We start from the raw sequence: 12,624 nt of genomic DNA, 5'->3' as shown, positions 1-12,624 counted from the left end.
TATTATTCCTTCAAACTATGGTTATTTTGTATTATTCCATTATTTTCCTATTCGCATAATTTTTTCAGAAGTGGGTTTACTCGTATACTATCTCTTATTCAAACTTAACCTAACACTTATATGATGTGTGTTAAAGGTGCAGTTACCAATACCTGCTGACTGAAAAAAAATTTGAAATTTTCTGAAGGATAATAGGAGAAATGACTCTGACTGAAGATTATGTGATTACTCAATACTGGAAAGTTTCAAAATAGAAATTCAAACACTCAAATAAATTCAAAATGCTGCAATCTACCTATAGATAGGTAGTAACATGTACATACCTATATCGAACAAACCGGTAGAATTCTGAAAATCTGCATATCAAACATCAAAGACGTATGAAACCTAAGACAACTTCGAACATATCAGTCGCGAGCAAGTGAATATTTTGATATGACTCAATAAGAAAAATATACTTTTAATGATGATATTGGTATGACCTTGTAGTACAAATCTCCTAGGCATCAAAGCATTTTCTTCTGTACCGTATAACTTTTCATTATTGTTAGTGGCAAAAGCGCGAGATTTGCAATGCAATGAGAAAAATGAGACACACTACTGCTTTATTTTTAAATAAAAATTGTTTTTGAGATATTCATTTTTTTTCTAAGCAAAACCGATATTTTTTTTCTATTTCTCCATCTTTTCTCCATCTCTTACGAAGGAAGAGAGAAACCAGAAATGGAGAAGTAGAAAGCCAAAAAACTGTTGCCCAAAAAGTCTCTGAAAAATGTACCCCTTCCAATATAAAACAAAGATTCGTATAGATGAGTGAATCAATTGAGGATATGACATTGAGTAGTAATATTATGAATGAAATAATTACCTTACCTTTTAATAATATCCAGAAAGATGCTGATGAGGAAATAAGTTGATTGTCTTATTCCGAAACTCCAAAGTTTGCTTTCGATGATGCGCGGGATGGGTTTATTGTAGACCTTTGAGCCTATCTAGACTGAACGGAATACTTATGAAAACTCATTACAAACTATATGGTGCATATCAAATTTCATATACGAAAGAATTCTTGTGTCACTCGAAACACATGTCGTTAACATGTTCATGATAATGCTTTCGAATGCTTGAAAAAGCAAAGTGTGCACCACAAGTGAGGACAGCAATAAAGGTTGTATTCCAAACAGCATATCGTTCACTTGTTGTGAACTGGCAACTCTAGAATTATCCTATAAGTTCTGTATCTATATCTGTAGAGTAGGAAAGGTGTGAGTAGAGTAGGCTAGATGTGACCCATTGAACATCCTCCCGAGGAGTTATCCTCCTAGGTCATCGTCCATCCTGTCTTTTCCAGAAAGGTGGACAGGTCACTGGGAGACATCTCCTTTATATCGGCAGGTGTAGGCCAAGACTCGCCGAACGCACTCTGTCTTATTGACGATAACTCCGGGCACTCGCATAGGACATGCCTGACAGACTTATCTTTCTGTTCAAACATCCTGCATAGAGGTATATCTACTAGCCCCATATCATGAAGGTGTTTCCTCAGTTGACAGTGGCCAGTCAGAAATCCTGTTAAGCGTAAATTTTTTTTGGTCATCGCCAGATATTTCGTTGGCGCCAGCTTCCCAGGGTCTCCCAAGGTGATCCAGGCAAGATTACATCCTTTCATTCCATCTCATCCCTTTAGGATTTGGCTACTTCCACCGTCATCAGGCCGTAGGTGCCGCTGGGTGCCCAAAATACTTAGTCCAGCTTCCTTGGCTGAAGAGTCGGCAATGCGATTACCTGTACTCCTGTTGTGCCCTTCAACCCACCTCAGGGCAATGTTATTATCTACCGAGGCTTTGGCTAAATCTTGGTGACACTCTAGTACTAGCGCTGAAGTTACACGTTGTCTGTTCAAGGCTAATACGGCCTTGCATTTGTAGCATCTGACTCTGTGTTTTATTTGTATTTTGTAGGGTTTATTAAACACAAACCTGGGTTCAATTGCATCACTGTTTGCCTGCAGCAGAGGTTGTGCAGTAAGCGCTTCTCGCCATAGATCCAGCCTCAATTGACCCATTCCTACTTCGAGGTTTACACCAGCCGTGTGCAATCGTACCATGGCTATTAACGCAACCTCCTCAACGTATAGGTCCAGAGGGGTCAGACACGTAATCAATTCCATTGCCGCGGTTGATGTTGTTCTAATGGCTCCTGTGATATTTAAACAAGCCTGTCGCTGTATTTGATATAATTTTTGGAGGGCCGTTGCTTGAAGAACTTTTGGTCCTCATGCAATGGATCCGTACGTTAACATGGGTCTTATTATTGCTTTCTGTAGATCCAGTTGACCACACGGGGTGAAAGATCCCATGCGCGTCCCAATGTCCTCTGACATTGCTCATGAGCTACACATGCTTTCTCTACTCTGTAGGTGAGAGTTCCATGTCAGCTTCCTGTCGAAGATAGTACCAAGGTATTTCACCTCTTCAGAGAAGTTGCGTTTGCTTTCAAGATTTCTGGAGGTTTTAAGCCCAATAAACATCTTTTCCTGGTGAAAAGGACCATCTTAGTCTTCTTGGGAGTGATGGACAGTGAGTGTTCCTTACACCATGTTTTCATTAATTTGAGCCCATTCTGCGCTCTATGGGATTGTGTGTTCACAAATTTGGCGGTCTGCAAAATAATTATGTCATCTGCATATACAATTGTGATTAATCAGCGTATCCAGAACTATGTTCCAGAGAAGGGGTGATAAGACCTCTTCCTGTGGACATCCCCTCATGACCAGTCCTCTCACTGTGATGTCTTCTACATTGATACTTATTGCTCCTATGAGTTATATCTATGAAATCATTGATGATGAGGATTCACCCTGTTCTATTTTATAGATTCGTCATCTGATGACACCAATTAGGTTGGGAAACACGGATCGTAAAGGACTTCGCAAATCTGATTTGTTGTATGAATTTATTTTCAAACATAAACTCATCTACACTCCATAAGTATTTTAATATATGGAATACTCCATGAGTTATACAATAGTTTGGTATGATGAGGCTGGCCAAATGAAGAGTCTAAATGATGGCATGAATTAGAGTTAATATTCTCTATTTTGTTTAACCTCTGCGATTACAATCAGAATAAAAAAATTGATTCATTCTTCAAGTCGAAATCAACAATAGTTAGTTATACCATGAATTAATTTTTTTTTTGTTATGAACTGTTGATTGTAATTTCAAAAATATAGACTGTTTTCTTCCTTCATTTGTGCAAAGATTATGTGGAATTTCTGACATGAAAATGGTTTTCGAACCAGGATAGAAAGGATTGTTTGTCTAGTCACCAACCAGGGTGTACGCTTGCACGTCACCAGCCAATATGAGGAAGGAAACCACGAAAAGATTGACAACAAAAATAAAAACCATGAGTCAAAAACTATACGACATATGGCAGTGAGTTAGCAATGATTCAGTTCGCCCTGAATAATAATACAACGTGTCATCTTATCAAATTCTAGAACTACCTAGTTTTGGAAACTTCATACCAGCATGTAGCTCATGTTATACACCTGAGCTATTTAATTCAGTCAAAATTATTTTCCGACATAAAGAAGGTACACTGTAAACATCTATTTTCCATGTTTTTTTATATTTTGTCTGTGTGATAAGGAATCGCAAGGTATTGATTATTCAAAAAGGTATTTGATGGCATACCAAAAATTCATCTTACCTCTTCAGACAAAACGTCTGAAGTGAACGTTAGGTGTACACATTGTTGTTATTTAATTTGTTATGACTCCATACATATAGTGGGGAGTTTTTTTCGAGAATGTGTATTTTGCCAAAACCGATTAATTATTAATCACTATCACTTTCAAACCACAAAGAATTGCAAATTATTTTAGCTCTATCACACTTATATCTGACCATACCATTATTGATGCATCATTGATTGATCTTTCGATAAAATATTATGTTGAAGATCAGTTATGAATTCCTCAATAATTATATAAAAAAATGAGGTGAATTTCAATTTTTTTTTTGGGAATATTACTCATTCATCAATTTTCATTTTTTTTTCCTCCAAAGCAGTCCCCCTCTGATATATGATACCATTGTGCCAGCGTTTTTCGTGATGTAAAAGCCATGAATGGTTTTTCCACAAAACCGGATGTTTTCTTCGTATTACTTCTCGCATACCTTCAAAATAATACTTCTTATTGACCACACGACCATGTGGCAAGAAATGATGCCCTACGCCACGGTAATCGCAGAAAACAGTGAGCAAAAAGTTGACACTCGATCTAACTTGGCGTGCTTTTTTTGTTCTCGGCTCTCCTGGGCTCTTCCTTTGGGATCATTGGACTTTGGTTTCGATGTCATAAGTATATAGGTACATATAAATAATCACCAGTTATGACACTTTTGAGCAAATCTAAATCGCCGTGACGTCACTCAACAATTGCTGAGCGATGCTCATGCGACGTTTTTTTGTTAAAATTCAGAAGTTTTGGAAAGCACATCTCCGTCACACGTTTCATGTTCAAAATTTTCGAAAAAAATTGCGTGGCAGGTGCCAAGCGACATCATGACATTCTCAGCAATGCCTCCTATAGTGATTCTATGATTCTACATATCAATTTTCTTCATTTCCTCAACATCTTTATCGGTTGTTGATGTGCTATGACATCCAGAGCAAGCTTTGCCATTCACATTTTCTCGACCTTCTTAGATAAGCTTATACAATTTGTAAGTCAAAGTACAATCACTGTCAAAATTTCTAGTGTTTTTGTGTACATAATTCAATTTCTACACAAAATTTTATGTGAATTCTTTCATCCATTTCTTTCGATAGCAGAGAATCGCTGAACACGAGACGAATGTACCAACATAAACAAAATAAAAAAAATTGCTAATCGAATGTGAGTAGCCTGCGAAATTTGAGCATTCACCTGGTTTTTTTAACAGAACTCGTATAATGAGACAGAGAAGCTTAGTATAAGAACTTATTTTTCATTAAAAAACTTATATAGTACACAGAAATTTTCACAATCAAGGCACTCAAGCAGATATTTTTCATTTATTTCATCCTGAGTGAAAATAAATATTAGTATATACAAATTGTTTACTTGAACATTTTTTGTCAGAAGTTCAAGGTATCCAAAAACTTTCTAATGCGAACTCTCCATGTTTTGTCGACTACTAAATTTTTGGATGAATGATATCAATCTGAATTTATTCAATTTTCAGATTGTGAAAGGTCATTAACCCATAAAAGGTGAAGAAAAACTTCCTAATTTCGAGTAAAAAAACCATTCCTGAAAATACATCCCTAAATTTTTGTACCTACTTATGAATAACTCCCTATAAAAATATATAATTTTTTTGTCTCGCTGAATATAATTCGAAACATTGAAATTCTTCATGAACTCCATTTAAAATTGTGAATGATTGCGATAAGAAAACATCCCAAGATTCAAAACTCTGTATCAGCCATCAACATCTGTGACTGTAACATTCACGCCACAAATAGTAAATATTTATATTAGTTAAGAGTATCAATTTGCATGAATCTTTCTCCTCTTGATACCGTGGCAACTACTTAGACTACAGAGTCAGCACTCCGAGCTCACAACTCGTTTTGTTAAATTGTAGACGATAAAAATAAATAATCCTGCCGTTCTCGGAGTATAAACATTGCGGTACGTGACTTTGTTATGAAAACTCCAACACCTAATCGATCTCGTCAAAACAATACCATTTTCAATTGCCTCATATGTTTACTAAACGCGGTGGGATACTCATTCGGAGACTTTCTCACATGACCCTTTAGATTAAAAGATTTATGAGTTAACAGCTCTGTGACATTTTCAAACATTTCAGCTAATTATATGAAGTATTTAAAAGAAATATACTTACCTACTTTATTTAATTTCTGAAACCAATAATCAAACGTTATGTAATATTTTCTTGAAGTATACTCACAGGAAAATGTAAAAATGTACACGGTAGACTATTAAACAAGAATATATAGGGTGGCTCAGAGTTCCAAATGTAGTTTACGTTTACCGTTGAGGGATATGTTATCTATTGTTGAAAACCACAATTTAAAATTATTCGAAATGATACAGGATACAAAAACAGGTCGCGTTATTTTCAGCTAGAACGGTATCTGTTGGTATAATATTGTATTCAAAAGTCATGGCTACACTAAAAATAATGTTATATAACCAACTGCACAACAATTTCAAAAAATTTTAAACCTGAATGTAAATTCTAATTGCTGTAGGCCAGATTAAGTCACTATTAACAAAGAAACAATAGTTTTCACGAAGTATGTTCTATCTGCAAGTCGTAGCTAAATATGTTTAATGTGTCTATCCAGGACACATTATTCATATATTATTATGTTGCAAAGATAGGAGGCGAAAGAGTAGTACGATATGTAGAGAATTTTATTTTATACATACCGCACCACTTGAACAGCTTTCGGTTTTTTTGTATTAATCAATATTGAATGAGTTTCACATCTTCAATACACCTTTATTTTGAGATAATCTTCAGTTCCGATCAAAGCAAAAGCATGCCATATCCCCAAAAAGTACCAAAAAACCTGAGGAATGAACAAAGATGAGACCTCAACTTGCGAATACAATACAATAAATCTGGCAATTCAGTGCATTGCATGTATTTTTGATAGTTTCGAAGTTTCCTAAAACTTGCTGTTTAGAATGATGAGAGGGTCTATTGGCATTCTCAATTCCAATAAATAGTGCAAAAAGCGCATCTTTGTGCACGATGCATAAAGTTTGCAAAGCTCGAAATGGAGTCGAGTATTGCAAACTTCAGGTGAGACGCTTTTGCACATGTTGCACACAACAAGATTGAGTTGTTTTTTTTATTTCAAATTTCATCAAAGATTATTTGGGAAATTATTTTACAATAAAAAAAACGAATTCGCTTGAGAACGATAACATGGAAAACTCAAACTAACGTAAATTTTACAAATCTAGTTATTTATGTTGATAGCAATTTGCTATAGTAACTGATTGGCAAACTTTATTTCGCTTGTTCGTTCTTCACTCAAAATTATTCTTCGAATTGTATTCACATTTCCAGTACTGGTAGGTACTTGGTTGACTCTCCAGAATTTTTTTCCAGTTTTTCAGAAATTGTTTCTTCAAAGTAACCGAAGACTATATATTGTTTGCTATCGATTCTATAAATAAAGTTGCAGAATATCTGCGAAAAAAGTGTCCTGGGTATTTCACTTGGTTTTCAAGACTCAAATATTTTGCAATATCATTTTGAATTTTACTTAATGTATTCATACCAACAAGTTGAACTGAATATTTTCTGTCACAGTATTTCATAAAAAATCTATTGTGATTGGTAGACTGAGGACGAAGGAATGCCTATTCAACATCATAAAAGGACAAATGCAGAAGAGAAAAAATGTTCAAATCCATGAAAATTTTGCAGTGATTCAACAAACTGCCGAATCTCCACCTTTTGCCAACAACCCGCACACTATGATCTTCCCGACCACCATCATTCGCCTATGTCTGAACCCGTCAACAATTTTGACGAAATCGCTACTGACCAGGATGCCGAAAATGTGTTCAACGACAATTTTCCCTTATGCCCCTTCAAGCTCTCCAGAAGGTCCCACCATTTTGTAGATCCAGACTGTTATAAGATGGGCATGTTTCTATCTACATATATGATCGACGGTAGGGCAGTGAACTTGCAGCCAAGGGTCTGCTCAATCAAAACAATCACTGTTATGTCAACTCTATTTTGCAAGCCCTGATCGCATGTCCACCACTCTACAACTAACTAAACAGTCTGAGCAAAAACATATCTTCGAACGAGAGAATGTCATCTACCCCGGTTATATTTGGAATGTGCCGTTTTGTGGAACAGTTTGTTCACCTACCTTCCTACTTTTTGACGAAAGACGGGAGAGTTGATAAAAATTCCAAGAATGACCAAAAAGTTTCAATCAACACTGGCATCCCATTCGGTCCGACTTGGATTTATAAAATGTTGCATAACATGCGGACTGACTGGATCGATGGTAGACAACAAGATGCAGAAGAGTTTCTAGGTTTTCTTTTGAATGGACTCAATAATGAAATGTTTGAGATAAATGAGTTGGTTAAATATTATATTAAAGATGAAAAACCTCTCGTTGACTCTGCTTTGAGCAATGATTCAAATAATTTATGGAACATAATAGAATCGAAAAATAAAGGACATCCAACCAGAAGGATCGACTTCACCAATACACCGATAAGTGACATCTTCGAGGGGCAACTAAAGTCGAGCATTCATCGCAACGTGGACCACATTACTGAGAATACCCAGCCTTTCCTCACCCTGCCACTCAACATTGAGAAAGTGAAGACCGTCAGAGAAGCGCTCAAGCTACTTGTCTCCAAGAACATTTTAGAGGGAGTGACTTCATCGAAAACAAACGAGAAGGTCGAAGCGTGGGAACAAATTACGCTCTGCAAACTTCCCGTTATCCTTATTTTGCATCTGAAGTTTTTCAAATACAGTAACTACCGTTGCACAAAGATTATCAAGGCTTTTGATTTTGAATTCGACTTGAAGTTTGATTCCATTTTGATATCGTCGGAAACACAGTCTCCAACAGAGAGACAATACAAGCTATTCGCCGTCGTTTACCATGAAGGCAAAAATGCCAACATTGGACACTACGTGACCGATGCCTTTCACGTCAGCTACAATTGCTGGTTTAGGTACGACGATTCTTCGGTCAAGACCGTGCAAAATGAAGACGTATTGAAACCCCAGGGAACGCGAGTTCCTTATTTGCTGTTCTACAGGAAAAGCGATATTTTCCTATCTATATAAGGTTGCGTAGAGTTACGTAGAGTTCAGCGTCTGGAATCTTACGGAATTTCTCGTTTAAATTTTTATTGAAATTGATATTTTTTTTGGTTTCAATGAATTATTTTATTCTTCCATTAGTGATAGGTATTGTTCAGTTTTTAATGTTATATGTAGTTTTGATGATATTCAGAATAATTTTATCTTTATTCAGGTGTATATTTCTGAAAAAAATGAAAATAATAATAAATTCCCTAATAATATTTGAAAACATAATCTGCAAAAAAGATATATTTGAACAAAATTGAAACTTTCATTTTTTCTGATACTACAAATGATCGAGGTTTGCTTGCTATCGGGTATGAATCCATGTCATTAGTATCAATTATTTCTTTCTATAGAAACCAGTTATAATGGGTCTCTGTGGCATGCTCCTGCAATGCCAAATACTGCTACTGTCTATAACAAAACACAAGTAAATACACATATAAAAATCAACATTATCGAATTTGCAGATATTTACCAGATATTTATCATCTACAACTTCAGTTAAAACTCCATGGGTACAGGTGAAAATTTTTGATTCTTTGGGACAGAACCTTGCAGACTTTTTATTCAAGAGTGGGATTAACTTGGAAAATAATATGCTATGGAAACGTTTTCATAATGTTCTTGATAAACTTTGTTTCACACTACTTTATAAATCGTTAATAAGTTTGTTCCATTATATTTATCAGAATATAAATCTGCTGCATCTCTATTTATTATTTCAATTGAGTATATTATAAGATGTACAAATAATCTCCTTACCATTCAAACATTTTGACAGCTTCACAGAAAAATATTAAAATAGTAAACTGACAACTTATTGATTGCGTGAATAGTAGCTGTCAAAATAATAGTCTTGTTGCTGTGGTTATGAAATTATATATATTGAAGGTGACCATGAAAAACATTCGTCTCCAACTTATATAAATGTTTCAATAAAAATCAAATATGTGTTGATTTTATGGATCAAACATGGGGTTTTGGAACATTCCATATCTTCACAATGTATGGCTGGATAATTAGGACTCTTTAATAAGATTTGTAGACTAATCAGTTTTGAATCAAAAACATTTATATATATATATATATATATATATATATATATATATATATATATATATATATATATATATATATATATATACGTGAACTTTACCAAAGCATAGGTCAATTTACTGTTGGAACTAGTGTATAAAGTGATTTACTTTTCACACTAGTGCAAAATATAAAATTTTAGACATAGTGAATCGTGCAAAAAATACCATAAATTTTTGCATGACCATGGAAAATAAATGTTTCATTAGGTCTAGTCAGTCATGAACTGAAAATAAGTTTACATGTATGACACCATACTCTAATGAGAGAGATAAGTTCATCATGTTATTTTCCACAACTGATTGCTATTATAACTGTTTTCATTGTTTTGTTTACTGATGCGACAGGTATCCTATTAAATTTGCGGGATATGCAAGTTGGGAGAAAAATATATTATTCGTCATGTAGGTATACTAATCTAATATTCATTGTTTTCCTTGAGTTTGCGTACAGGCAATCTGATCTTATAATAGAAAGTAATGAAGAATTACACTATATAAATCAAATAGCTAATTCCAACACGTGTTTTGTATTGAATTTAGACCTCCACGATATTTATGTTGTGTTTTCTATAATATTTATTTGAATGTACATTTACTTCAGTTACATGCAAGGAAATTCCGGTAAGAACAATACTAAAATAACCTAATATATGGAGGGAGTTACCAAAATAGTATACGTTCAAGAATAATTATTTCGCATTCTTTCACGTGCGAAGAAAAATCATTTTGGTTCAATTTGTGTAATTCTGAAACTACTTCATACGATTCGTTGTGGCTGATAATATAAGTCATAAATATGATTAATTTTTCAATGATTATTGGAATGAAATAAAAATTGTTGAATTTGAAAGGAAATGTTTTTCAGGAGATATTAATTTTAGCGAAAATGGTAAAGTTTCGAAAAAATCATTTGAAAATCTCTGAAAAGATGTTTATATCATACACAGAAGTTTATTTCAAATACAAAAAAAAACCAACTCCAAGTGAACACACAGTGTTCACTTGAAGTTGTGTGTTCACTTGGATCTGAACAAAGCGAGAACAAAGCCAGTGAGGAGACTGGAGTACGACCCCGTCCTCGTCATGTAATTTCAGTTCTGAGTGGTTTTCGAAAATTACTTCAAAGCAGAAGCCGAAACGTCGAAAAGATGAAAAAACTGACGCGGTTCAACCCGAAGGGCAGTATATCAAATTACTGACCGCGGAAATATATCCGAACACTTGCAATAAAATATTTCAATCTCTAGGTGTACCCCGAAGTTTCAGGTGAAAATGTATTCTCAAACTCCTTATAATTTTTTGAAAACTTTCGAATATGATCCACTCAATTCTTGAAAACATTCAATAAATATACAGGGTGTAACTGAATAAGTGTAAAACATTTGAGGAGGTGATTCCTCATCAAAAAAAGATAGGATCTTTCATATGAAGAAATTTTATCGGAGCATCCCTTGTTAAGATACAGTCCCTTAAAGGGGGTACATTAAATTTTTATAACATTTTTTTCCACAAGCAGTAAAAAAGTTACAATATTGAAATTAACCTGAAGTTTTGTACTACCAGGAAGATACTCAGCTAGTGATTTATTTGGTTTACTCCATGGTTGTAAAGGGTGGAAAACGCAACCCCTAAAATTTATTTCCAATGAAACTTTTTGTTTTATTATTTGTTTACCATTTTATAATTCATTTCCGATAGCCTGTTTCATTCTAAACAAAAAATATCTCTTGGGTTTTTTGCCCAAAATAAACCAGTTCGCACCAAAAAATTATTATAGGAACAACTACAGAGATACATCGTCGTAAATGCGAAAATACGAAACTAATCTATCTAGTAGGTCGCTATTAGCGATAGTGACAATTAAATTGAATTAATACTAATTGTGTGTTGTTGTTCTGTTCTTAATTTGTTACTTCAATAATTCACTTGATAAAATGGCATACACAAATGGGTAAATGACTGATATGCATTACGTTTACAGTCTGTCGCAGGGGAATGGGTTAGAAGCTTCTAGAAGATATGCTGAAATGTATCCTCAATGGCAGCATCCTTCACATAGAATAGTTGCTCGACTTCATCAACGATTACGAGAATAGGGTTCATTCGACAAAAGAACGCAGGATTGTGGTCGCCATCGAGAAGTACGAACACCACAGCTTGAGAAAGCAGTACTTAGTTTGATTGAAGAACAAACTACCACCAGTACCAGAAAGATTGCTTTCCAGCTAAATGTTGATCATATGACAGTATTTCGAATTTTACAGGAACAACTCTTATACCCTTACCATCTGCAACGGGTACAGGCACTGTTACCGCTAGACTTTCCAACCCGTCTTGAATTTTTGCAATTAGATGCTAGAAATGATTAGAAGAAATTGTGACTTTCTGAAGACGATAGAATTCACAGACGAATGTAGTTTTTCTCGGGACAAGATTAATAATTTTCATAATTACCACATATGGGCTGATGAAAACCCTCACGCTATTGTCGAAACTAACCATTAACAGTTTTCTCTTAACGTGTGGCTCGGAGTTATTGGGGATGATTTAATTGGGCCTCATTTTCTACCTCCTCGATTAAATGGTGAGGCATACGTTCAATTTTTGAGAGAAGTGCATTCGGTGCTGCTGGA

At 34.8% G+C, this 12,624-nt stretch overlaps 1 protein-coding gene and 1 pseudogene across 1 annotated transcript in view; both read left to right on the top strand.

The window, feature by feature from the left end:
* Positions 1-12,624, top strand: part of dsx (doublesex) — a 306,001-nt gene that overhangs the window by 82,345 nt on the left and 211,032 nt on the right. The window lies entirely within an intron of this gene.
* LOC141483438 (ubiquitin carboxyl-terminal hydrolase 10-like) lies at positions 6,855-9,910 on the top strand (annotated as a pseudogene).

This window comes from Leptinotarsa decemlineata, unplaced genomic scaffold, assembly GCF_025532065.1.
Source record: "Leptinotarsa decemlineata unplaced genomic scaffold, Ldec_3_MD MMD2_tig00003348_RagTag_RagTag, whole genome shotgun sequence".
Taxonomy (NCBI): Eukaryota; Metazoa; Arthropoda; class Insecta; order Coleoptera; family Chrysomelidae; genus Leptinotarsa; species Leptinotarsa decemlineata.
The sequence above is the reverse complement of the archived record's forward strand: the minus strand, read 5'-3'. Positions and strand labels throughout refer to the sequence as shown.